The sequence below is a fragment of the Miscanthus floridulus genome, chromosome 19, assembly GCF_019320115.1.
Source record: "Miscanthus floridulus cultivar M001 chromosome 19, ASM1932011v1, whole genome shotgun sequence".
In the NCBI taxonomy this organism is placed as follows: Eukaryota; Viridiplantae; Streptophyta; class Magnoliopsida; order Poales; family Poaceae; genus Miscanthus; species Miscanthus floridulus.
In genome coordinates, this window is record NC_089598.1 from 85,652,297 (window position 1) to 85,679,239 (window position 26,943).

Genomic DNA, 26,943 nt, shown 5'->3' on the forward strand with positions numbered 1-26,943 from the left:
TCCGAATATTTAAATCGCATATTTATGATGTCGATATCCAATTGTATCCTATCCGGCATGGTTGACACTGTTCGCATTTGAATCCGAATCTGGACAGAAATATGAAAACAAATGTAATATCAGTAGTATCCGTCCGTATCCGATCCATTTTCATCCCTAATCATGACATGTAACTTACTCCTATATATACCATGAAATATATTTTTATAATGCACTTGCTTGATGTCATATTTAAAATAATTTGACTCAGAACAATTCAATTTAATTTATTTTATGATGGAGGGAATATTTTCGGTCTTTGAGCTGAGAAATTAAAGGCGAGGATTCCATGTAACAGTCTGGAGGGTCAGGTATACGTAGTGCCTGAACCTGAGCCCGATCACTGGTCTCCAGCATCTGCACCACCTGGTGCATGGTCGGTCGCAGCAGCGGGTTCGGCTCGACGCACCAGAGCGCCACGCGCGCGAACCGGTCCACCCTCTCCATGTCCTCCGCGCTGTCGACGCCAGCGTCGTCGCCATGCAGCATCAGCTCCGTCCTCCGCGCACCCACCAGCTGCACCGCCCAACCGAACAAGGTGACCGTCTCGTCATCGTCCTCCACGCCACGCGGCGGATCAACCACCACCGGCTCCTGGCACCTCCGGCAGCAGATCATCTCCAGCAGCACGACGCCGAAGCTGTACACGTCCGCCTTGGTGTCCACGCGCGCGTCGCCGCGGAGCCACTCGGGCGCGATGTAGCCTCTGGTACCCCTGACGTGGGTCACCGTGGTGTGCACCTGCTGGCTCCCCAGCAGCTTGGAGATCCCGAAGTCGGTGATCCTCGGGACGCCGCGGTCGTCCAGCAGGATGTTGTCGGGCTTGATGTCGCAGTGGATGATCGGGGCGCTGCAGCCGTCGTGGAGGTACTCGAGCCCCCGGGCGATGGCGAGTGCGGCCTCGGCGCGCCAACGCCACGGAGGCCGCCTCTCGGGGTTGAAGAGGAAGCTGCGGAGCGACCCGCCTGGCATGAACTCGAACACAAGCATCCGGTGGTTGCCTTCTTTGCAGTAGCCGATCATGCGGACCAGGTTCCGGTGGTGGATCTTCCCGATGGACTGCACCTCATTGGTGAACTCCTGCTCGCTGTACTCGTTCGAGGCGATGAGCTTCTTCACCGCGATGAGATGCGGCTGCGGCGACCTCATCGTTCCTCTGTACACCTCGCCGAAGCTCCCTTTACCCAGCAGTTTCTCGAAGCCGTTGGTGGCTTGGTAAAGCTCCTTCCAGCTGAACGCTCTCACGCTCGAGCTCAACGGCTGCTGCTGCCTCTCTCTGTACCTGCCAAGGCAATGCTGTGCCACGAGGACGCCGACGGTGATCAACAAAAGAAAGGCCAAGCAGATGGCGACAACCTTGTAGGCCTTGCGGACGCGGTCACCGGAGACTTCCTTGTCCGCACCTTGATGAACGCCTTCGTCGTGACACCGTTTGCTTGCCAACCGTTGGTGAGCGCCGCCATCTCCGCGCAGTCGGATCCGCCGATCATCAATGCGGCCGCGCAGAAGCAGTCGCTGAGGCAGTAGTCTCGGCATTGCTCCTCCGTGACTGATGAGAACTTCTTGTAGTATATCGAGGTCTCCCAGGTGGTGTTGAGCAGCTCCACAAGGGTGAACTCGTCGGAGCTGTTGTCGCCGTCGCAGCTCTGTGGCTTGAACCCCGGAGTGCAGCCGCTGTCCCTGTGCTGCTCGTCGGTGTAATTGTACCCACTCGGGCACACGCAGTTGAGCCTGTCCCTTGAGCTCGCCGTCGGCGCAGACACACAGTAGGACCCCGGCCCGCACATGCCCTGCAACCCAGACGTCCACTTGATGCAGCCGTAATCGGGGAACGCACCGGACACAGTCCAAGACGTGTCGTTGCAGCCGCCGCCGTTCTTGGGACGGATGTAGGTACGGACGATGCCGTCGGGGTCCATGCGGGCGAACTTGAAGTACTCGCCGGCGGTGAAGCTCGCCACCGGTTTAACCAAGCTGTAGACCGTGCCGTTGTGGAGGGTGTAGTTAAGGCGGCCCTGGTCGTCGAAGGTGACCGTCGTGTTGCCGTCGGGGCTGTCGGTGTACGCCTGCCAGTAGGCGTTCTCGGGGTTGTTGCCGGTGAGGAGGTCGACGTAGAGGACGACGTTGCCGTCGCTCTGGACGCCCATGCTGAACCGGCCGGTGGTGAACTCCGCGTCCGCGCGCTTGGCGAAAAGCTTCCCTTGGGACCCGGTTGACTCGTAGGCTAGGGACCGGCCCGGCTAGCGCTTGGATTTTGAAGAATGACCCGATCTTTTTACTTTCAGGTTAGTAATAAATATTCACTTATTTAATTTTGTTGCTTAATTAGCTTCGTTTTGATGGCTACATTGCTTGATTCTCATTCTAGTTCTTTCTCCATTTTAGAGAGCACTTTTTCAATTGGATATTTGTGCCCGGCTCAAATTATGGTGAATCCATCATCCAAAAGGTTGGTGTCTATGAACACATTTAAATTCCTAGCTAATTATTCTATGGTGGTCAAGATCATTATTGTTAATATGTGATGCTATAATTAGTTCTTAGAAGTAGAGTAGAATAGTTGTTCTTCAATATTGTGCAATAATTATTTTTTACTACGATTTTTAATTTACAGGACCGGGGCTACCAATTTCAATTTTCCAATAATTAGTGTACAATAATGTTTTCCAAAAATAGTCCTTTTGAGCTACAATTGTTGTTCATGAAGCTCGATTTCTTATTAATTCTTTGTAATTACTGTCTCAGTATTTTTTTTGTGCAGAGATGGATCGAGAGTGGATGCATCTGTTCCGAACGGACAAGCGGTACATGCATGGCGTCAACCAGTTTATCACCGATGCCAAAGCCCATGCTGGGAATGGGAACCATGTCTTCTGCCCATGCAAAGATTGCAAGAATCATATGAACTTTCGTCAAATTGAGTCTATATGATCGCACTTGATTACCAGGGGGTTCATGCCAAACTATACGATATGGACTATGCATGGCGAGGTTGGTGTGAATGTTCTGCAGAAAAACGATGATGATGTGGACATGCCTGACGTAGCCATCCACGATGCTGACGAGGAACCCGGTGTCAACACGGAATCTATGGCCATATTTAATAATATGTTTAGGAACATGCTAGCTGACGACACCGAGAATAACGATAGCATTTCTCAGCTGCTACGTAATGTAGAGACCGGATGTCTTAGTGAAAGACAGCTGAGAAAGCTAGAGAAAATGAGACAAGATGGTAAAACATCATTGTATAAGAATTGTCCAATGAGCAAACTGGAAGCCGACATCATGCTGTTAGAGTTCAAATCGACAAACGGATTGAGCGATAAAGGCTTCGATCAGTTGTTAGGTATAATAAGGAAAGTGCTCCCAGAAAAAAACGACTTGTCAGAAAAAACATACTTGGCCAAGCAAATGATCTACCCTATCGGCCTCGAGGTTGAAAATATCCACGCGTGTTCCAATGATTGCATATTATACCGTGGAGAAAAATACAAAGACTTGGACAAGTGCCCCAAGTGTGAAGCTCCACGGTACAAGGAAGGGCCGTCAGATGAGGGCACCAAGACCAGAGAAGGTCCCGTAAAGGTCGTTTGGTATTTCCCTATAGCTCTCTGGGTGCATAGGCTGTTTGCATGTGCAAAGTCAGCCAAGCTGTTGCGTTGGCATGGCAAAGAGCGTAAAAAAGATACAATGACGAGGCACCCCGCCGATGGACATGACTGGAGGACTGTCAATACTGTGTTCTATAAGGACATCGATGGAGAGGTAAGGCACCTTTGGTTTGCTTTGGGCACAGATGGGATGAATCCTTTCGACCAAGTTAGAAGCAATCATGGCACCCAGCCAGTGACGCTCTGTATTTACAACATTTCACCTTGGGTCTGTATGAAGCGGTCGTACATCCAGATGCCACTACTGATCCAAGGGCCAAGACAGCCTAAGAATGACATCGATGTGTTTCTGGAACCAGTGATCGATGAACTAGTGTAGATGTTTGAAAAAGGTGTGTCGGATATTTAGGACGAGTATAAAAAGGAACATGTCACGATCAAGGGAGTACTTATCGCTACAATCACCGACCTGCCAGGTCGAGGTTCGTTGTCCGGAGAGAAGACAAAAGGTTACACTGGATGTGTCGAGTGCTTGGACAACACCGATGCAGTGATAGCTTCTATCACAGTCGGTTGCTCAAACCGACATAGAAGGCCCAATTCACTGTCGGTTTTTAAACTAAAACCAACCGTTGGACACTGCTCCCACCTACCCCGACAACTTTAGTTCAGAAATGAAAATGTACCATGACTGCTAGCCCCTATAAAATGGCCCTCAGCTAGGAGCTAGCCTCTCCATGCATGTTGGTTTCAGCCAAGCCTTATCAGCCATGATACAATATTTTTCTCTCATAGCAAACCACATATATCGTTATGCATCGTAGTCCACCAAAATGGTGCACACATGAGGTACTAGAAGAATGATACTGAGGTACACATATGGTGGTTAAATTATAATGTGTTGATACACATTGATGGTAACATTGACCTGTACACAAATAGGTATTTGTTATCGTATATGGAATTTTAGTGTAAGGTCTTTGTTATCGTATATGTAACTTATTTCTAATTTTTTGTAATTTTTTGATGTATTTCATTACTATCTAAATAAATATATCGTTCTTGTTAAAACTTTTCCACTGTAGTATCTAAATAAATATATCCTTTACATATATGCACCTTCACTGTCGGTTCTATTTAGAAACCGACAGTGATGGCCACCTTCACTGTCGGTTCTATTTAGAAACCGACAGTGATTACCACCTTCACTGTCGGTTCCATTTAAAAACCGGCAGTGATGTCCATGCCCCCCTATATAAAACAAACTGCCGGCCACATACATCGATCCCACCCACCCACGAACTCTCTCAGTCTCATTTCTCACGTTTCACTCTTACTTCTCAAGACATCCACTCTTTCTCTACGTGATTTGGTCATGACTCCTGCATTTTTCAATGGTATTGATATGTTGTCTTCTCCAATACTGTATCTATATTCATTTGATCTATATTTATATTAATGTTTCTTTGCATTCTACTTTTATATATATTCTTATTCCTTGCATTCGATCTATATTTAATTATGTTGCCACATTTTACTTGGTAGAATTTTTTTGTGCATATATTTTATGTTCATATTTTTTTTTTGCATTTTATCGATCAGGTGGTATGAACAACGGACCTCCCCCACCATAAGAACCAGGTTTTCACCCAGGCGATGAGCCATTCGCTCCTAATGTGGCAATTCCACGGTTCCCTGTTCTAGCTATTGTATGAAATATTTTTCAACATCTTTTGTTTTTTGATGCTAACAAATAAGTGTAATTAGTTTAATATCATTGTTGCATGCATATATGTCGCAGACTATATCCCCAATAGATTGGCTGCGAACAGCACTTAGCTGGTTCTTTATCTCAGACATCGTCGAGAACACGGCATCTAATGCAAGTGATCGGCTATGAACGTGTGAACTCAGTTTTTTCATCCCTGTGAGGGGTTCAAATCATCGGAACCATATCCACAGGACGGGAATACAGAGCCCGGACGTGATAAGCGCCCAATTAAGTGTCATGTGCATCTGTTTAGAGGCACTTAGACGTATTTGCTATGATGTGCCTGATTTCTCGCACTTCAAGGCACTTGCTTTGAATGCTGGGGATATCATCGTTCCGCAAACAAGTGAATGGTTTACAAGCTACAACCATGCGGATGTGGTAAAATAGTCACTTATACCTGAGTCGTGGTTATTTGTTGTTTATTATTGTAATAGCATTCTCTATTTTTTTTTTCTTTTTCTCCGCATGCAGATTACGCTATAGGACCTTACCTATGCTGCATGTGGCTTGTGGGCCGTTCTAGACCAAGCTACGGAGCAACTCGGGTACGATTGGGACTTCTGCAATGGAAACCTCGGCCAGCTCACTATAGAAGGATGTCAGTACTGCATAAGGATTACTAACACGAGCAGTGGTCATTCAGTAGGTTACATCTATGACCGACCATTCTTTCGGTATTGTGAGGCATGAGAGAGTGCACTCATACGGGCATTGGACTTCATCGATACAAGCGGATACATAATCTGTGACATCAACTACCATATATGGCTACATAGGCATGTTAGTGTGCGTGGCCCGATCGATCCCGACAATGACTTCGATAGTAATTAATGTTTATTTAGCTAGGTTTTCAAGGTCATAGTTTAATTGGGTTTTAATTTTAATATGTACGGCTTTGTGTGTTTAATTATTGTCATGCATGTAATTCGTGTAATATTTGTTGGACAATTAGAAATATACATTCCGGTGTCGTATTGGTCTCAAAATTATTCTCAGGCTTGCACATGCCACGTGTGAAGGAAACACCAAGTTTGGGATTTTCCGGAGATGGTTTGCTACTTTCTGAGGTTTAATTGAATTTCCACGCGACGAGACCGTTTAATTATAGGTTGAACTGAGTCTACCCATGAAAAGATCCAGAATGGTGCCAAACTTTTACACAGACTCTAATGTGCCCTAGGGATAAGAATTTTGTGGAGGTGGATGAAAAAATCTATTTGGTCCAAGATGAAATCCACCCTCTTTTGTCTCATTCAGCACAAAGAAAAATATAATTAATAAAAAAATAATTAGAAAAACCTAAGATCATGTGTGGGATCTTAATTTGGGTGTACAAGCTTGCCAAAAAAAATCCAAGCCATTTTGATATAGGAATACATATGCTTCTATTTATTCAGTATATAAAAGATTTTCTTTAATATATATAAACATCACTGTCGGTTTCAAAAAACCGGCAGTGATGAGAAGAAACCGTAGTGATGCTTGTTATCACTGTCGGTTTATTTTGAAAACCGGCAGTGATATATAAAAAATTAAAAAAAATTGTGCTAGCCCTCGGGTTTGAGCTCAGGCTACAGAGTTCAGACACTTAACCAAAAAAATTTTAAGCCATTTTGACATAGGAATACATATGCTTAATAAATTATAAAATTAAACCCAAAAAATTAGGCCGCCCGGGATTCAAACATGAGTATCAGGGGCTGAGTTGCGGGGTCTTAACCGTTGAGCCAGTATGAGGTATTCGAAAAGTGTGGAAAAGATAAGTTACTTATGCTGTAACCGCTACACAGCAATCACTGACGGTTTAAAGAATGGCCCGGCAGTGATGTACCCCCATTACTGTCGATTTCTACTTATAACCGGCAGTGATGTACCCCCATCACTGTCGGTTTCTAATTAGAACCGGCAGTGATGAGGTCTGGTATAAAAGCCCACCGCGGGTTGAAAAAATTCAACCCCGCACCAACCGTTCCCAGCCTCGCGCTCCTCTTCTTCGACGCCGACGCCCGTGCATCGCCCCAAGCCAGAGCACCCATCCACCACCCCCTGCGCCGCCGTTCTCAGCCCCGCGCTCATCTTCTTCGACGCCGATGCCCGTGCACCGCCCCACGCCGGAGCACTCCCCACGCCGTCCACCGCCAGACGCTGGAGCACCGCCGAGGCCTTTAGGAGCGTGCACGGACAGCTGCTTTCCCACCCCCATGGTGAGTGCGTGGCTCACTGCCCACTAAGTGTTCGATGAAATGCCCCACGGTTGTTGTCTTCCCAATAGCAGTCGATTCCTATTCGATTGAGTTACATGTTGTTACTCCTTGGTTTAGCTATAGGTAGAGTGTTAATTGATGGATTCTTGTCAAATGTGTACAGGTATAATTGCTATAGGTAGAGTGTCAATTGATTTTGATGGAATGTATAGCATGCTTAAAAAAACATCTATAGATGTTTGTTCTAGAAAAAAAAGTTAAAAACAACTTTTAAAATTGGCTCGACAGCAGCAGCAAGTATGATTACTAAACCACATTGATCTCCGAATAATAGACAGTCTAATTATTGAGGTTATTTTTTATCATGTCAAGGATAAATAACATTAAATAGATTTAGTTTGGCCATATAACTTGAATAATAACTCTTGGTCAGTGAGTTACCATTACCACTTACCACATGCCTAATTTACTTAAATGTATAGGCAACCATGGCATGATATGTAGTGCATGTTGGTCACATGCCTGGGATTTATCGAACCTGGGAAGATTATTATGCTCAAGTCAATCGCTACCCTAGTAATTTGCACAAAAAATACAACACAGAAGCTGAAGCTTTGAGGGCCTACTATAGTCATTTGGCCTACCTTGCAAACCATGGGCAACCGGCCTACTATGGTCCAATGAATGTAAACTATAGCCATCCGCTGGCACTGGAGATCGAAGAGAAGCCACCCGCCGGAGATGTGAAGATTAGGAGAATTGCTCCTTGGTCTTGGAAAGATGTCATGCTTTTATTTATGGCTATGGTCATTGCTTTTCTTATTTGGAAGTTGATGTAGGCTTAGTTTCGTAGAACAGTAGGTGAACTTTGTTGTATGTGGTCAATCAAACAATGAATTTGTTCTAGGTGAACATATGTTATTATTTGACTTTATTGTATGTGGACTTATTATTAGACTTTGCATTAAACATATTATATATATATATGAACATATGCTATTAGTAGTTGTCCGCGGCCAAAACTAACCACGATCGTGTCACAGCCATGACTCATCATCGTCTGTTACCCCGTCGCCGAAGAACTGATCGGCAATAAGAAGCGGTTGATATTGCTGGGACGGGAGAGCCACGTGATCCGACAAACGATGACGGTGTCAATCAGGTCAGTGAGAACGAGCAGCCATGGACCCCGTCTGGCTTGTTCGATCTGGGTCAAAATGACCAAGATGGCCAGATAACTTTGGTATCATGTCACTATGTAGCCACACATGCTAATCAATTAAGAGGGTCATAGCTTACTTGGTGTCTCTAGCAGGAGCCTCCGCCGGCCGAGGAGCCAGAGGGTTTGGGTAGCAGGAAGGCTAGATCCAAGCGAGGCGTGTCAAAGATTCATGTTGGTAGGAATGCACACTGGCACATTACTGAGTTCGATGAATTCGGGGATCCATTCTCACCGTCTATAGCTTTGACCAAATACAAGACTATCATCGGGTTACTTGTTAGAGACTTCATCCCGATTAAGTACAGGAAGTGTATTGGAAAAAGATGGAGTATTTTTCATTGCACAATCCGTGAAGTACAAGGACCAGTATGGCACAGAGCGGCTCGCCAGATTATTGTAAGAAGTCCGAGAAGCATCTGTGAAGTCCGAGAACATTTCTTTTTTATTTTGAGGGATCGAGATGTGGATAAGAACATTTGAATTGTAATCGTAACATTTGTAATGTTTAATATTGATGGACCTGTCGTCTACGTAGCGTATATAAAGAGAAACCCGATTCCACGAAAAAATATAAATTAAAATAAATTATAAAACAATAAAATACGAACGGACCATCACCGCCGGTGAGCAACAAACCGGCAATGTTGTCGTAACCATCACTGCCGGTTAGAAGCAAACCGACAGTGTTGTCTTGCTCAACACTGCCGGCTTGAACCATGAACCGACACTGATAGTTACAAGAACACTGTCGGTTTGATCCATGAACCGACACTGATATTTACTACAACACTGTCGGTTTGATCCATAAACCGACAGTGTAGGCTTACTAAACACTGCTGGCTTGAGCCAAGAACCGACACTCTTAAAGCAACCGTCGCTGTCGGTTGGCACTATAAATCGGCAGTGTTGTTCAACTGGACACTGCCGGGCGGAGCCAGGAACCGACACTGTTTCCTGTAGATCAGTGTCGGTTTTTAAGGACCGGCAGTGATGTCAACCTCCATCACTACCGGTGTGCCACTGTCGGTTCAAAATCCGGCAGTGAAGTAGGTTTTTGAACTGGCAGTGATGTCCAGATCTGGGGTAGTGTACTTCAATAGGGGCACTTACCATCATCAAATCAATTGAGAATTAGCCTCTTGTTCATTCACATGATGTGGGAAAAATAAAGGCAAGAGACGGTACTGTGACCTAGTCACTGACAGGCTATTTTACATGGTGTGGTGCATTCAAACTTCATTTCTGAAGTCCTAGTTGCAAGGAAAAGAGAGAGTAGCACCAGAACGGGGTGCTCCGTGCCCGTCATATGACAGATCATCATTTATTACTTCGATCTGGATTAGCAGGTAACGATTGCTGACATGATGCAATGGACCACCGACTGGTAGGCACTATGCATTCGCATGCGGTGTGGCGACGACTTCAAGTCCACGGTGGGCCATCCGTAACATGCAAGGAGCCAAGGACCACTTTCTGCGGGTGCGGCCGGCCTGCATGTACAGGGAAAAAACGTAGAGCGCCATTGACACCGTCAACTTTATGGGGTTGCATGTAATACGGAGTATTTCATTTAATTTAGATCAGGTTACATATATGTGGAATTTTCTCATCATGCCGGGTGCTTGTAATAGGTCTTTGGAAAGTTGGATGATGTGGTTGTAGTAGTTTTGCACTAGTGCTTTTGCCATTGTTTATTTGATTTTGTTTTCAAGTTTGTACAAATGTTTCTTAGAGAAGAATAGAGATCATCCGCGAAAAAGGATGTTACTTAGAGATTCTCAAATAGCTCAGTTGACTATGTGAATATGTTCACTGAATGAAAAACTCAACGAATTATGCATTTGATCTGGTCATTATGAGATTCATAAGTTTTTTTTTTTGATTTAGACTATATATATGCTTTGGCAAAAAAATTGAGTACTCAGCGTAAAGCTAAACTGGATGCTTAGGGATAGCTTATTTCGTGCTTGAACTTTGATACTTATTAGTTATTTATGAAACAAATACTTATTAGTTACTCTCTCTGATTCAAAATAAGTCTGACTTCTAGAGTTATCCAAATTCAAACTAGTTTAAGTTTTAACGGATTGATAGAAAAGAGCACCAATATTTAAGAGACTAAAATAGTGTTATTAGATATATTAGGAAATATATTTTTATAATGTACCTATTTGATGTCATAAGTGTTGGTACTTTTCTATATAAAGTTGGTTAGATTTAAAATAGTTTGATTTATAAGAACTTTAGAAGTTGTTTTATTTTAGGACGTTAGGAGTATTTTCTAAGACGGTTAACCATAACACATGCAACTCATAGTACTTTCTAGCAGTCTCTGATAGTACTTTCTAGCAGAGGACGTAATTACTCTTACAAGTTTCCATAAAACTATACAAAATTAACCAGTATCCTTTTAATTTGCGGGTTAATTTAGTATAATGGCATCAATTCTTAAGACCCTGTTTGGGTACCCATCTGATTATATAATCAAATTTTGATCCAAACATGATCGATTATATGATGGATTATTATAATCAAAACTGTTGATTACCATAATCCTATAATCGAGGCGAGACCAGGTTATAGGGGATTATAGTTTCTGAAAGTCCACCTTGCCCCCATTGATTATCTAACTTGCCAAATTATACAGGATAAAATAGGAATTTCTCACCTTAACCAATCATAATCAATCACTAATCCATAAGACCCAAATGCTCTGGTTATTATAATAATAATCCTAATTAATTCAATGCATAATCCAGATTATAATAATCGAGTTGTGATCCAAACAGGTCTTAATTTGCAATCAGATGAAGGACCATACAATCCAGCGTATTTTGCCAAATAAACACTCGGGACAAACAATATATTTGTTCCAGGGATTTGCTGGCGCCTGAATGTCCGATGGGATAGGATTCCGGCCTAGCAAAAACATGCCACACTCCCACCGTATCCCTGCAATCCTTCCCCGTCTACCTCGTCCCGCCACAAACATGTACCCCGCCCCCGTCCATTCACCCCGCCCCGCGCCTACCACTTCTTCCCCCTGACCCCCTCCTCTTTCTCCACGCGGGCGGAACTCGGGATCCAGGATGAGGACGAGCACGCCCTGTCCGTAGAACCCTAGGCACGCCGTACACCCCATCCGACAGCCCCCGGCTCGCTGCGCCCTTTCCCCTGGCGCCCGGGCCATGCCCCCATGACTCTCTGAATATACCTCTGAAACACAAAACTCATGCAACATGAAAACACTTGAATGCAACATGAGTCTAAAACAGATCAAACATTTTGAATGTACACTTGCAACATATGTGTGAAACATATGCAACATCCAAATAAAACACTTGCAACTTGCAACATACAAACACTTATTGCAACATAAGACTGAAACATTTGAAACATTTCGTACATACTCTTGCAGCATATGTGTGAAACATATGAAACATCCAAATAAGCACACTTACAACATACGTCTGAAAAAGCAGATGAAACATTTGGAACGGACGTTGCAACATACGTGTGCAACATCGCGATCTATTTTGCAACATTCATATGAAACACATGCAACATACCTCTGAAACATGTGTGTTAGATATATGGGCCAGGGGTACCTGCACCGTCCGTATATGTGACCATCGCCAGGCTATCGACCCAGCAGCCGCCAAGGAGGAGGCCCGCAAGGGCTGACGTGATCGACCAACGTGGAGGTCAAGGCAAATCAAGATAGGCGTATCTGGACGATAGCTAGGATCAATCTGTTGCGCATATCGTGTAACAAACTAAGAACTCAATTTGTTAACCCAATCACCCTCTCTGTAACCATACCCTCTCTGCCTATATAAAGGAGGGTAGGGACCTTGGGCTCGGGATTCATCTTCCACCATTCCAATCTACTATGTAGGGCTCAGCGCCTATAATTGAGCATACAAATACAAGAGCAGTCACACCACTGGAGTAGGGCTCAGCACACCACCACGCCCCAAACCAGTATAAATCTCTATGTCTCGTGTGTTACCATCTGATTCCGTCTATGCGATCACGTTGCTAGATATTGCTAGAGCAAAATAATCCGACAGTTGGCGCGATAGGTACGGGCCTTTCATGTTCAGATTTGTTTTTGTGTCTCAGATGGCTATTCTTTGTAGGTCGAACAAGGGTGTGATTAAGAGGTGATCAGAGAAGGACGACCACGGCGCCGGCACCTTCACACGACCGAGGGATCCACAACGTAGTAACCCCAAGATTCACGCACGGGCTTCGACGTCGTCATCACCTGATCAACTCTACTCACCAAGCTTGGGGACGCGATCGACGTAGGACCGCATTAGCTGGCCTGTCATGTAAGTTGCTACGCCGAGTCTACTTTCTCTAAATTTTATCAGGAGTACCTCCTCGACACTGCACGAAAAATTTGGTGGGAATCAAACCACCCAGATGATGCAGAACCACCGCCATCACTAGATGTTGTTTTGCCTAGATTCTTCGATAGGCTCAAGAGCATTGCCATGGCACACGCTTGGTAACTTTTCCCAACCATCATGATCAACCCTAACAGGGCCGGGACACCCCGGATAACAAAGAGGAATCGCGGATCCAATTGGCTAAGCATCAAGCGAACCCAAACACCGAGTTATCGGGTAAATCTTGGCCATGCCATGAATCTTCCGTGCCTGAACCACGGATACCCGGTAGTCCATCTCTCCAAAGATTGTAAAACGTACCGCGTGATAGCCGCTACAGCGACTCCCTCACAAGGCACCCCTCGAGGGGACAATCGACGGCGCAAGGGACACTCAAAACAAACCCTCAAACGAGTGATGACTATCCTGGCCCACACTGTGATCCGGCCAGATTCGGGACACCCACCTGCTGTTCGAGAGGCTCATACCGTGGCACTCGCGACAATGACCCAGTTACCTTGGTCAGAGCACCCAATCACTTTCGACGAGAGTGACCAACCCAAACACTTGGTTGATGTCGGCAGGTTTCCCCTTGTTGTCAGCGCAGTTCTCGAGACTGTCCGTGCCACTAAAATCTTCATGGATGGAGGAAGTGATTCCAATCTGATATATTGGGACACTTTTGAAAGACTAAAGATCGGCACAGACAAATTGCGTTCACCAAGAGGCCCAATCACCGGGATAGTACCAAGGAGACAAGTGATGCCCCTCGGCATTATCGATCTAAGTGTCACATTTGGTGAAGCGGTAAAGTACCACTAGGAGATACTCTCCTTTGAGGACGTGGATTTCCAAGACACCTACCATGCCATGCTTAGGATACTGTGTTTTGTCAAATTCATGGTCGTACCTCACTACGCGTACTTAAAGATGAAGATGTCAGGCCCTAACGGTATCATCACCATCTCTAGGGATCTTCAAAACGCTTATCAATGCGATCTACTCGCTGTCGAGAACATGGTCCAAAACTTGGACCTGGCACAGCAAGAGCTGGACTATGTCCTCATGCAAAGACAGGACTCGGGGGCTCCAACGCAAGCACCACCGCGTCTCGACTTCCAACCTTCACCTCCCGAAGAAAACAGGCTGTCACCAGTGCCATTCACACCCTCAGGACCAACTGTGGCCCCATCATTCATGCCCGGAGAGGACTCGAAGAAGGTCCATTTGGAGAAGACTGATCCAAGCAAGACCACGAATATCGGGAGAAGCCTAAACCAGGTATAGCAAGACGAACTTGTCAAATTCTTGATTGACAATCGGGACATATTCGCCTAGAAACCCTCAGATATGCCAGGAATCCTGAGAGAAATCGCTGAGCATTCCCTAAGAATCCGGGCCGACGCCAAGCCAGTCAAGCAACGCTTGAGACGGTTTGATGACGAGCGATGCAGGGCTATAGAGGAAGAGATAGCTAAGCTCCTCGACGCGGGCTTCATCAGGGAGGTCTTGCATCCAGACTGGCTTGTGAATCCTATCCTAGTGCCCAAAAAGAACAACAAATGGAGAATATGTGTCAATTATACAAGCCTTAACAAGGCGTGCCCTAAGTATCCTTATCCCTTGCTGCGTATAGATTAGATCATCGACTCCACAGCAAGATTAGAGTTGCTCTGTTTCCTCAACACTTACTATGGCTATCACCAGATCTGGATGAAAGAGTCTGATCAATTAGCTACTTCGTTCATCACCCCGATCAGAGCATACGGCTATGTCACCATGCCATTTAGGCTAAAGAATGCAGGGGCTACCTATCAGCGCTGCATGAAGCGTTGCCTCCACAAATAGATCAACAGAAACGCCGAGGCTTACATCGATGACATCGTGGTAAAGTCATCAAAAGCTAGGAACCTTGTTCAAGATCTTTCGGAAACCTTCGCTCAACCCAGGGAAATGTACCTTCGGAGTACCATCCGGCAAACTGCTCGGCTACATCGTATCGGCTCACGAGATTGAGACCAATCCAATGAAGGTCAAGGACATCCTCGATATGGGACTTCCTCGAGCGCTTAGAGACGCCCAGAAACTCATGGGATGTCTAGCTTCGTTAAGCCGATTCATCTCCAGGTTAGGCGAAAGAGGACTCCCCCTCTACAAACTCTTGCGCAAGACGCCAAACTGGCGATGGACCCTTGGAGGCTCAAAAAGCCTTCAACGATATCAAGGACTTCCTCACCAAACCCCCCGTTCTGGTGGCTCCCAACGAAGAGGAGCCTTTACTCCTATATGTCGCAGCTACCACCCAGGTGGTCAGCGTGGCTATAGTTGTCGAGAGGAAAGAGGAGGGCCACATTTAGACCATTCAGCGATCGTTGTATTTTCTCAGCCAAATACTGGCCGAGAGCAAGACTCGCTACCCGCACATCCAGAAGATACTCTATGGAGTGTACTTGGCAAAGAAGAAGCTGGTTCACTACTTCGACGCGCACCCGATTACCGTGGTCACCTCCTTTTCGCTAGGAGAGATCATCAACAATCGGGACACGACCGGGCGGATCGCCAAATGGGCTCTAGAACTTATGGCGTATGTCATCACGTATGTGCCATGCACATCCATAAAATCCTAGGCCCTAGTGGACTTCGTCGCCGAGTAAACCGAATGAGGTACGTGCTCTGTTTAAATTTCGAGGGTGCTACCAATAACATAGCTGAGTACGAGGCCCTACTCCATGGGATGTGAACCGCAGTCACCCTTGGGGTCAGGAGTGTTAGAGATATTGGCCAGGGTACCTACACCACTCGTATATATGACCACCACCGAGCTATCGGCCTAGCAATCATCAAGGGGAGGCCCACAAGGGCTAACGCGGTCGACCAACATGGAGATCAAGGCAAACCGAGGTGGGCGTATCTGAATGATAGATAGGATTAATCTGTTGTAACAAACTAGGAACACAATCTGTTAGCTCGATCGTCCTCTCTGTAACCCTACCTCTCCTGCATATATAAAGGAGGGTAGGGACCTTGGGCTCAGGATCGACATCATCCAATCCACCTATTCCATCTACCTCGTAGTTAAGAGCAACAACCCTTGTAATTGAGCATACGAATACAAGAGCAGTCGCACCACTAGAGTAGGGATTAGCACGCACCGCGCCCCAAACCAGTATAAATTATTGTATCTCGTGTGCTACCATCGGATTCCGTCTACGCGATCTCGTTGCTGGATATTGCCGGAGCAAAACAATCCAACAGTTGGCGAGCCAGGTACGAGTCTTTCATGTTCAGATTTGTTTTTTATTTCAGATGGGATTTTTTCTTCACCAACAATATTCGGCTCGACGGATGATTCTGCCGCAACGCGGCGGCAATGGATGACATAGCTGGTTCTCCGGAGTCGAACCTCTGGTCGTGGCGGCAGGAATGATGCCTAGTATGCTGGCGGTGGCGTTTGGAGTGCATCACGATGCTGCGCTCGTGGGTCGATGCTTTCCACTACGGAACTGCATGACGGCGCTTTGTCGAAATCCTATCGGGCTCACGACGGGCACATAAGGCTCATGTATGTACGCATCTACACACCAAGCACACACGCACGTAGAGCAGACCCCCACGCATGGGCCACAAGGTTCGACATAGCCGTGTGATGTACCTCCTGCCATGTCTCATCGTCATCGAGCAAGCATGCATGCATGGATTCGGGATCCGACTCCACGAAATCAACCAGTCCAGTTCCACATCAAAAAGCTAAGTCAAGTTTTTTGTTTGACCAAGTAATTTTATTATGTATCTCCAGATACATGTACTTGTCTTCGTGACTATTGATGATAGGATTCGGCTGCGACCCGTGGTGATGCTCGGCAACCTCTCACGCCCCTCATCGTCAACAAACATCACCGTCGCCGATCTGTGGCGGCCCTTTGTCAAAAACTTGCCATGGTGCCTTCTACTGATCTACCCCCACGCTGTTCGATCGGAGTACAGGCTCCCAGACCACGGCACCGGCCCAGCATGCAACGGCGCCAGAGTCTGCCATGGAGGAGGCACGATCTACAGTGCCATGCAAGGCTAATTTGCATCTTCGGGTGTATATACACATGCAACGTCATTTTTATAATTGCTTTTATTATGTTATTTTCTGCTCTTACTTTCTACTAAGTTAACATCCAAACTTAGCAAAAAGTCGGGGGCTACTACACATAATAATCATACTCTAGGACATGTTTGTTTTTTTCTCCATGATTTAAGTACCTACATGATATGTTCTATGTGTAAAGCTTTGTCACGATAATGACTTACGCCACATTCCAATGCTATACGGGACACGCCATCTCATGGCTAACATCCTATGCACGGGGCTACGGTCTTGTCAACAAAGTGCACAACACGCTGAGCAATTCATAAAGGGAAAACAACATCAAGGAGAGAAGACAACAACCCTTAAAACTGCTTTAAGTACTTTTATGACACATTCTGCATAGCATGCTTTGTCGGCAGCAACGACCTATGTAGGGTCGAGATGGCGGACTAGAGGGGGGTGAATAGTCCTTTCTAAAATTAATCGCATCGGCTAACTGAAACAAGTGCGGAATTAGAACTATCGGTCTAGCCAAGACTACACCCCTCTATCTATGTTCTCTAGCACCTTCCAAAGATACTAATTAAGCAATAAAGGTGCCAGGCTAGCTAGAGCTCACCTAACCAATTCTAGGAGCAAGGTCACACAAACCTATACCACTAGTACTTTAAGCAACAAGGGAGCTCCTACACATGCTAGTAAGCAAAAGCACAAAGTCAACTAAGCTCACTAGCAATGCTCAATAACAAGGCAACCAATGCCAAATTAGAAAGTGCAAATACTTAGCTACACAAACTAAGCAAAGTGACTAACAATGTTACACAAACCTAATTAGCCACGCAGGGGAGCTACTTCTATGCTACACAAACAAGAAGGTAACTAGTAAGATACACAAGCTAACTAGTTACAAGAGCAACTACACAAGCACAATGTATATGAAAGTAATTACAAGCTTGTGTAACGAGGATACAAACCAACGGGAAGAACAAGGTTGACATGATGATTTTTCTCCCGAGGTTCATGTGCTTGCCAACACACTACGTCCCCGTTGTGTCGACCGCTCACTTGGTGGTTCGGCGGCTAATTGGCATCACTCGCCAAGTCCGCACGTCGGGCACCGCAAGAACCTACCCTAAAAGTGAGGGTAGCTCAATGACACGCTCAACTAGAGTTGCTCTTCGCGGCTCCTGTGGGGCGAGCATAATGCCCCTCACAAAGCTCTTCTCCGGAGCACCGCACAAGCTTCTTGCGGGCTTCAACGGAGACCACCACCAAGCCATCTAGGAGGTGGCAACCTCCAAGAATAACAAGCACCACCGGCTTGCAACTCGATCACCTAGTGCCACTCGATGCAACCTCATGATGCAATCACACTAGAATCGCTCTCTCACACAATCGAATGATCACTATCAAGTATATATGAGATGGAGGGCTCCCAAGCACTACTACACAAGCCACCAAGGCTCTAGTGTGCTCAGCTACCAGCCCAAGGCCGACCATGGCTTCTATTTATAACCCCACGAACAAATAGAGCCGTTACCCCTTTACTGGGCAAAAGTCGGGACGACCGGACGCTCCGGTCCGATCGACCGGACGCTGGACCTCAGTGTCCGGTCATGCGATGCACGCCACGTGTCCCCTTCTTCAAACGCTGTTCGCCCAATCTCAACGGTCATCTGTTGATCGGACGCAGCAGCTTGAACTGACCGGACGCAGCAACCCCAGCGTCCGGTCATTTCCAATAAGGTACCAGACATGATTGGACGCGTCCGGTCGATCATGATCGGACGCAGCACCAGCGTCCGGTCACTCTCTGGTCTTTCTGCTCTGCCTGCGTCACCACACGTCACCCTGACCGGATGCACACAGTCAGTGTCCGGTCACTTCCAGCGCCAGCGTTCGGTCGATGACCGATGCCTGCACGCTGTCTGCCGCCATTGACTGGACGTAGGACCCCAGCGTCCGGTCACTGCGTGACCAGCGTCCGGTGCACTTTATGAGACCCTATCTTTTCTGTCTAGTGCGCCGGTGGCACTGTTGGACTGTCCGCACTCTACGGGCGGACACTCCGCCGGTGGAGTTTCAAACCCTTCTCACCTCCGTTCCATCGCCGAGTTGATCCACATCAACTCCAACTTCATCTCCTTTGTAAATGTGCCAACACCACCAAGTGTACTTCACCATGTGTATGTGTGTTAGCATTTTCACAATCATTTCCCAAAGGATTAGCCACTCAACTTGCCACGCCACTCAATCCTAGCGACAATGCAAAGTTAGATCACTCGAGTGGCACTAGATGACTGATATGCAAACAAGTTTGCCCCTCTTGATAGTATGGCCATCTATCCTAAATCCGGTCATCAACTTCTCTACACACCTATGACTGATGAAATGAAATACCCTAGGTTATACCTTTGCCTTGCGCATTCCATTCCATCTCCTCCAATGTCGATGCAACACATGCACCAACATGATCAACAATGATATGATCCACTTCATATCATCATGTGATCATATTGGTTCATCGATCTTGACTTCACTTGCTTTTCACCATTGCCTTCGTCCATCGGCGCCAAGTCTTGCTCAAGCTTCACCGCCACACGGTCCATCGCTCCAAAGCCTCTGACTTGCCCTTCACGCTTGCAACCGGTCCATCAAGCCAAGTCTTGTCTTGATCTTCTCCACCTTGATCACATGACTCAATGTCATGTCTCATGTGCAATGAGCTCCTTCATCATCACATGTGTGAGCTTTGCAACATCTCCAAGCCATTTTCACCTTCATGGCATATGTTGCTCACACATATGTACCTATGGACTAATCACCTGTGTATCTCACATAAACACAATTAGTCCACCTAGGTTGTCACTCAATTACCAAAACCACACAAGGACCTTTCAATCTCCTCCTTTTTGGTAATTGATGACAACTCTACAAAGATATGGAAAATAAGCTCTTTTGGATTCATGTTGTTTGCCCAAGCAATTTTACCATGTGAAAATGATTTTGGACAAGTACCACAAACCCAAGATGGTAGTATTAGCTCCCCCTACATATGTGCTAGAGTGTTTGTTTTGAAGCTCGCACATATGCATAGATTTAAATTGTGGAAGAGTAATTACTACCAAATGATGCTAAGGTGTATAGAATAAACCTTTGAAGCGTGTACCAATCGGAGTTGCACCTTTAAGTTCATCCTTAGCACCATGGTTAGCTAGATATCACTTGGAAATAAAAGCACTAGATACCTTTGTGAGATAAACATTAAAAGCAAGGTACTAGCATTACTTGAAAAACATATCAAGTGTCTAGCTATCATCCTATGCATGCTAGTTATCAAATCATCATTCAAGTTCTACAACTAGCATACACCACACAAGCATGCATATTGAATTTGAAAGCTTATGCAATGCAAGCAAGCACATGAATATGCACATATCAAATGCAATCAATCAAAGTTCATGAGCTTGCTCCCCCTACTTGTGTGCTTCTCTTGTCCAAGAAATTTTGATCCATCTCTTTTCTTCAATGTTGCTCCCTCTTTGTCCATATCCATGTCCAACTTCTACTTCTTTGAGCTTTTATATCTTATCTCTCCCCCTTGTATAATCTCAATCTCAAAGCTTTTATATCTTTGTACAATCTCTCCCCCTTTGTCATCAATTTCCATAAAAGGTGAGCTTCTCATTGATGCAAAGGTATACGTTTGGGGTAGATGGTTGAGGCTTGAATCTTGCATTTTTTATGGACATCACTTGATTGTTGGAATGACACCACATGTAGATACCACTTGTAACTCATACCACTTGTATCTTGTGTAAGGCTTCTTGAGATACCACACATAGGATCTTTGATCTTGATACCAATTTGTATGACACCTCCCCCTATGTGATAGCATGGGTCATCCATTTGATATACTTGAGCTCTTGTAGGTGAGGGATGCATTCTTCATTTGATGATCACTTAAAGTTGAGGATCACTTGTGGAACCATGTTCTTGCATGATTGATATTATGTGTAGATGTGATATCACTTGAAAGAATCTTCTAGTATGGAACCACTTGTTGGATTTTTCAATAAAAACCATTTCTTGAACATTTGCTATCTTCATGAGTACCACTTATAGGATATCACTTGTGAGTTGATCTAGACATCATTTGTAGATTCTTGATAAAATACTTGAGTCTAGATACCATTTGAAACAAACAAACTAGATATCCATTTGCATTGTTGTCTTGTGCTTGTACTCTTATCACTATCATGAGCTTCTATGATTGACTTGAACTAAATTGATTTGCCTAAGCTTCCAAGTTCGGTTTGAACCAATGACAAGCTTCTTCACACCTCTTGCAAGGGTTATCTTGCCAATGTTGTACTTGTCACTTGTTAGCAATCCAAATTGAGTCAAGTACTTGGGTTCACTAGCTCATGAACAAATTCATGTACTAACCACTAGATCAAGTAATCATTCGAACAATAGTGGTAGGATATGAATTTAAGCATTTCATTTGTTATGCATGATCCTATGAAACATGTACTATATGCACTAACCGCATACTAGTAAGGGATGAAATGATCATGCACATTACAATGATACCTTTGCTATATTGGAGTAGAGGATAGTCACATAGATTCCAATTCATTACTCCAATAGCAATGTGAAGTCCAATTATAAGCTTGGTGAAGACCAATAGATACCATGTTGAATTTCATTCTTCACTCATATGAAATGAATACCACTTATGATCAAGTGCACTTTCTTGTTGTGGTTGGCTTGCTTTATCTTTTGATCTTTGCTTGCATGAGAGCATCAATTTCAGAATACCACTTGAAATATCATGACTAGCTCTCTTTTGGGTGTTGCTTGATTTTCTTGATCAACCATTTTCATTGCTTCAACTAAGCATCTCAAATGTTCCTCGGATCACCACTTCCATGTTAGCCTTCCAAGTACTACACTTGGTTCACCTACACATAGGCGGCAAGCCCCTACACTAGGGAGAAGTGACCTCTCTCCAAGAATCATTCTTGATACTCACTTGAAATGACTTGATTGATTGATCCAAGTGATGGACTTAACTTGGTGAGTAACCTGTATTTCTTCTTTAAGTCCTTTTCTTTCTTCTTGTTTAAGTCCTTTTCTTTCTACCAAATGATTTCCAATAGTCACTAGAACTTAAACTTTAACTTCATCATGAGTTTGATCTTGATCTTTCAATTTAAGTACCGAATGTGTGCAAAGTACACTCCACAATCAAATAGCTTTGTACTCTTTGCTTGTCATGCCTCTAGATCATCTCAAAACCAAACTTAGGTACCTCAAACACTTGTAAATATGTTTCCAACTTGAGGACCTTTCAATCAAAGTGACTCTAGATCAATCCAACATTTGTCACTTTTCTGACAGATTTTGTACCCTTCAAAGAAATAAGCATATCTCCCAAAGTACAAATCCAAATACCACTAAATTTGGTGGAGGTGTGCAATACTAAGTTACCTAGCAGATGTAAAAAATTTATCTTCATTTGACTTCTAGATTGCTACCAGATTTCAATTCTTCCACCACTGCTATATGCTGAAAACAGCTGCACTATAGCTGACAAGATCCACTCCAAAACCGAAGCATTTCTTATCCAATTCTCATGAAATTTCTACAGCATCTCATACCATAAGTCTAGAGCATGTACACCAATTTTCATGTCAATCCAATAGGTTTTGATCACTCAAACATGGCTAAGATCATAGCTCACTCAGATTTTCAATATAGGACAGATTTCAATCACTTGAGCTATACTTCATCAAATATGAATCAAACTTGAAACTAACTTGTTTGAATACTTCCATAAGACATAAATCCATTCAATCCACTTACTAAAAGTCATCTCATGAATTTATCCAACACAAATCAATCCAAACTTGACTACTTAATCAATTATCCATTCAATCATCTTATAGCAAGCAACATTGCATATTTATCCAATTCAATCAACTCATATGCACCCAAATGAAATGCTCAACAAGAGATATACCTTGGTTAGCTCATGATCATCCAACTAACAAGCTTCAACTCAATTATTTGCAAGTCATCAAATATATCCAATAAATTACCAACAACTTGAATTATAGCACTTGTATGTTGATAGCACTTTGGACTTCATTCAATTTTCACTTGGCATTGGGTTTGGATGTGCACTAGGCTTCATATCTTGACTCAACGTATGATGATCAATATGAAATCAATTGAATCAAGTCTCCAATACCGATGGTATCTACAATCAATCATCCACCTTTTGATGGTACCCAAACAAGTTTGGGTCCTCTCAAGTTAGGAGCAACATACTTAGGCAACGCCTTAGTATGAGTAGCGGGATGTTTTGCAATAGCAACCATAGAGGTACCATTACCATCCTTTCTAAGCACATTATTATCAATAATTGAAATAGGCTTAGAAATGTCACCTAGAGGACATGAATGTGCTATGTGTCCCCTTTCCCGGCATGAGTAGCACTTTCTCTTTGATTGAGCCTTCTCTTCCTTGCTCATATGGAGCTTCTCATTGCCTTGCCTCTTATGGATTGCTTGATCCTTTTTCTCAAGCTTGGTAGGACACTTAGAGGCAAAGTGTCTTGTACTTCCACACTTGAAGCACTTGATGTGAGCATAATCTTTCTTCTCATCCTCATTCTTGCTCATCATCTTGGCATCTTGAGTTTGCATTGGATGCCTTGCTTTTTCACCCCTTCTTGTTTTCTTCATTTTTATCATCAAATCACCGCCATCTTCATGGTTGATCTTGATTTGAACTTGGTGTGTCTTCTCTTGCTCAACTTGTGGCTTTGGTTGAGGCTTCACTTGTTGCTTCACCAATTGCTTGGTTGGGCACATTGAGGTAAGATGACCCCAAGTGCGGCACTTGAAGCACTTGACATGCTTGAGCCTCTCTTCTTCTTTTATCTTCTTGAGCTTCTCAATGTTAGGGCAACTATTTGCAAGGTGTCCCGCTTCATGACACCGGTAGCACATGGTATGAGAAAGCTTTCTTTGTTGTAGCTTCTTCATCTTTCTTTCTCTCTTTCTTTCGCCCTTTGTCATCTTCTTCTTGAAGCCAAGGCCACACTTGTCACCATAGTTTCTTTGAGTCTTCAACATGTGCTCAAAGGTGACTTTTGAGTTGTAGCACCTCTCTAGCTTGTTGCTCAATTTCTTCACTTTATTTTTGAGCTCATTGTTCTCCTTCAAAAGGTTAGTCTCACAAGACATAGAAGTAGAACAAGCATCTATATGTGAAGAGCATGGCATATCTAATAAATCATCACAAGAGGTGGATATATGCTTCTTGCCTACATCACAAGGGTTAGCAACATTTTGCAATTTATCATTTGATCCATGTGATGAGCTCTCATTATTTTTAAGTTTCTTTGTAAACACTTTAATGAGAGAAGCATGTTGTTCTAATAATTCATCATGAGATGCAAGTAGTGTCTCATGATTCAATTTTAGCTCATCATGTGAAGATTTATAAGCATCAAGTAATTCCTTATGTTCTTCACAAGAGTTCTTTAGAAATGAGTTTTCATTTTCTAATTTCAATATTTTAGCTTTCTCATTTTCTAAAGACATGGTCATGCTAGCAAGTCTACTAACAAGCTCATCATATGAATCAACATGATCAACCACATTATCATTTGTTACCTTGGTGTCACCTTATGACATGAAGCAATGTGGTGATGTAGTTGGAGAGCTTGTAGTAGCATCTTCATCATGGCTTGAGCATGAACCATCATCACCATCAAGTGTGCATGGGGTAGCATCATCACTTGCAACACTTGTGGCATCATCATCAACCTTGTCAAGTGAACTTGTAGTAGATCGATCATCATTATCATCACTTGACCATGAGGTGGAGCAATCTTTCACAATCACCAAATTGTGGTTATGCTCAACACACTCATGCACCTCCTTCTTGGGCTCATCCTCAATCTTAAATTTGCCATCATCCCATGTGGAGGAATCACCGAAGGTTCCTTGATGGACTCCCATATCTCACGAGCGGTTCCCTTGATGTTTACTTGTTTCATCAAATCAAAACTCAATGCATCCATTAGAAAACAACAAGCAAGTGCATCAAGTTTATAGAGAACTCTTTGAGCTTTGGTGAGATTTCTATGGTCCAAGATATGAGTGAGACCATTAGTGACAATCCACCAAAACTTAGGTCCCTTTGCACGAAAATGATCAAGCATGTGATTTTTCCAAAGTGCAAAGTTTGTCCCATAAAAAATGTGTGTCTCACAAACATCTAGCCCACTAGACGCCATCCTCTTGGGTCGGTGAAGACCACAAATGAGAGACCTCGCTCTGATACCACTTGTAGGGTCAAGATGGCAGACTAGAGGGGGGTGAATAGTCCTTTCTAAAATTAATCGCGTCGGCTAACTGAAACAAGTGCGGAATTAGAACTATCGGTCTAGCCAAGACTACACCCCTCTATCTATGTTCTCTAGCACCTTCCAAAGATACTAATTAAGCAACAAAGGTGCCAGGCTAGCTAGAGCTCACCTAACCAATTCTAGGAGCAAGGTCACACAAACCTATGCCACTAGTACTTTAAGCAACAAGGGAGCTCCTACACATGCTAGTAAGCAAAAGCACAAAGCCAACTAAGCTCACTAGCAATGCTCAATAACAAGGCAACCAATGCCAAATTAGAAAGCACAAATACTTAGCTACACAAACTAAGCAAAGTGACTAACAAGGTTATACAAACCTAATTAGCCATGCAAGGGAGCTACTTCTATGCTACACAAGCAAGAAGGTAACTAGTAAGCTACACAAGCTAACTAGTTACAAGAGCAACTACACAAGCACAATGTATATGAAAGTAATTACAAGCTTGTGTAACGAGGATGCAAACCAACGGGAAGAACAAGGTTGACACGATGATTTTTCTCCCGAGGTTCACGTGCTTTCCAACACGCTACGTCCCCGTTGTGTCGACCGCTCACTTGGTGGTTCAGCGGCTAATTGGCATCACCCGCCAAGCCTGCACGTCGGGCACCGCAAGAACCTACCCCGAAAGTGAGGGTAGCTCAATGACACGCTCAACTAGAGTTGCTCTTCGTGACTCCCGCGGGGTGAGCACAATGCCCCTAACAAAGCTCTTCTCCGGAGCACCGCACAAGCTTCTTGCGGGCTTCAACGGAGACCACCACCAAGCCGTCTAGGAGGTGGCAACCTCCAAGAGTAACAAGCACCACTGGCTCATGATGCAATCATACTAGAATCGCTCTCTCACACAATCGAATGATCACTATCAAGTATATATGAGATGGAGGGCTCCCAAGCACTACTACACAAGCCACCAAGGCTCTAGTGTGCTCAGTTACTGGCCCAAGGCCGACCATGGCTTCTATTTATAACCCCATGAACAAATAGAGCCGTTACCCCTTTACTGGGCAAAAGTCGGGACGACCGAACGCTCCGGTCCAATCGACTGGACGCTGGACCTCAGCGTCCGGTCGTGCGATGCACGCCACGTGTCCCCTTCTTCAAACGTTGTTTGCCCAATCTCAACAGTCATCTGTTGATCAGACGTAGTAGCTTGAACTGACCGGAC

At 44.5% G+C, this 26,943-nt stretch overlaps 1 long non-coding RNA gene and 1 pseudogene across 1 annotated transcript in view; both read right to left on the bottom strand.

Annotated features, from left to right (window-relative positions):
• Window positions 1–261: 261 nt before the first annotated feature.
• LOC136526305 (G-type lectin S-receptor-like serine/threonine-protein kinase LECRK4) lies at window positions 262–5,513 on the bottom strand (annotated as a pseudogene).
• A 4,734-nt stretch (window positions 5,514–10,247) lies between these two features.
• LOC136525275 (uncharacterized) overlaps window positions 10,248–26,943 on the bottom strand; it is a 41,220-nt gene continuing 24,524 nt past the window's right edge. Inside the window, exon 3 of the long non-coding RNA XR_010776472.1 lies at window positions 10,248–10,343. This is a non-coding gene — a long non-coding RNA (uncharacterized lncRNA). The remainder of the gene's footprint in view (window positions 10,344–26,943) is intronic.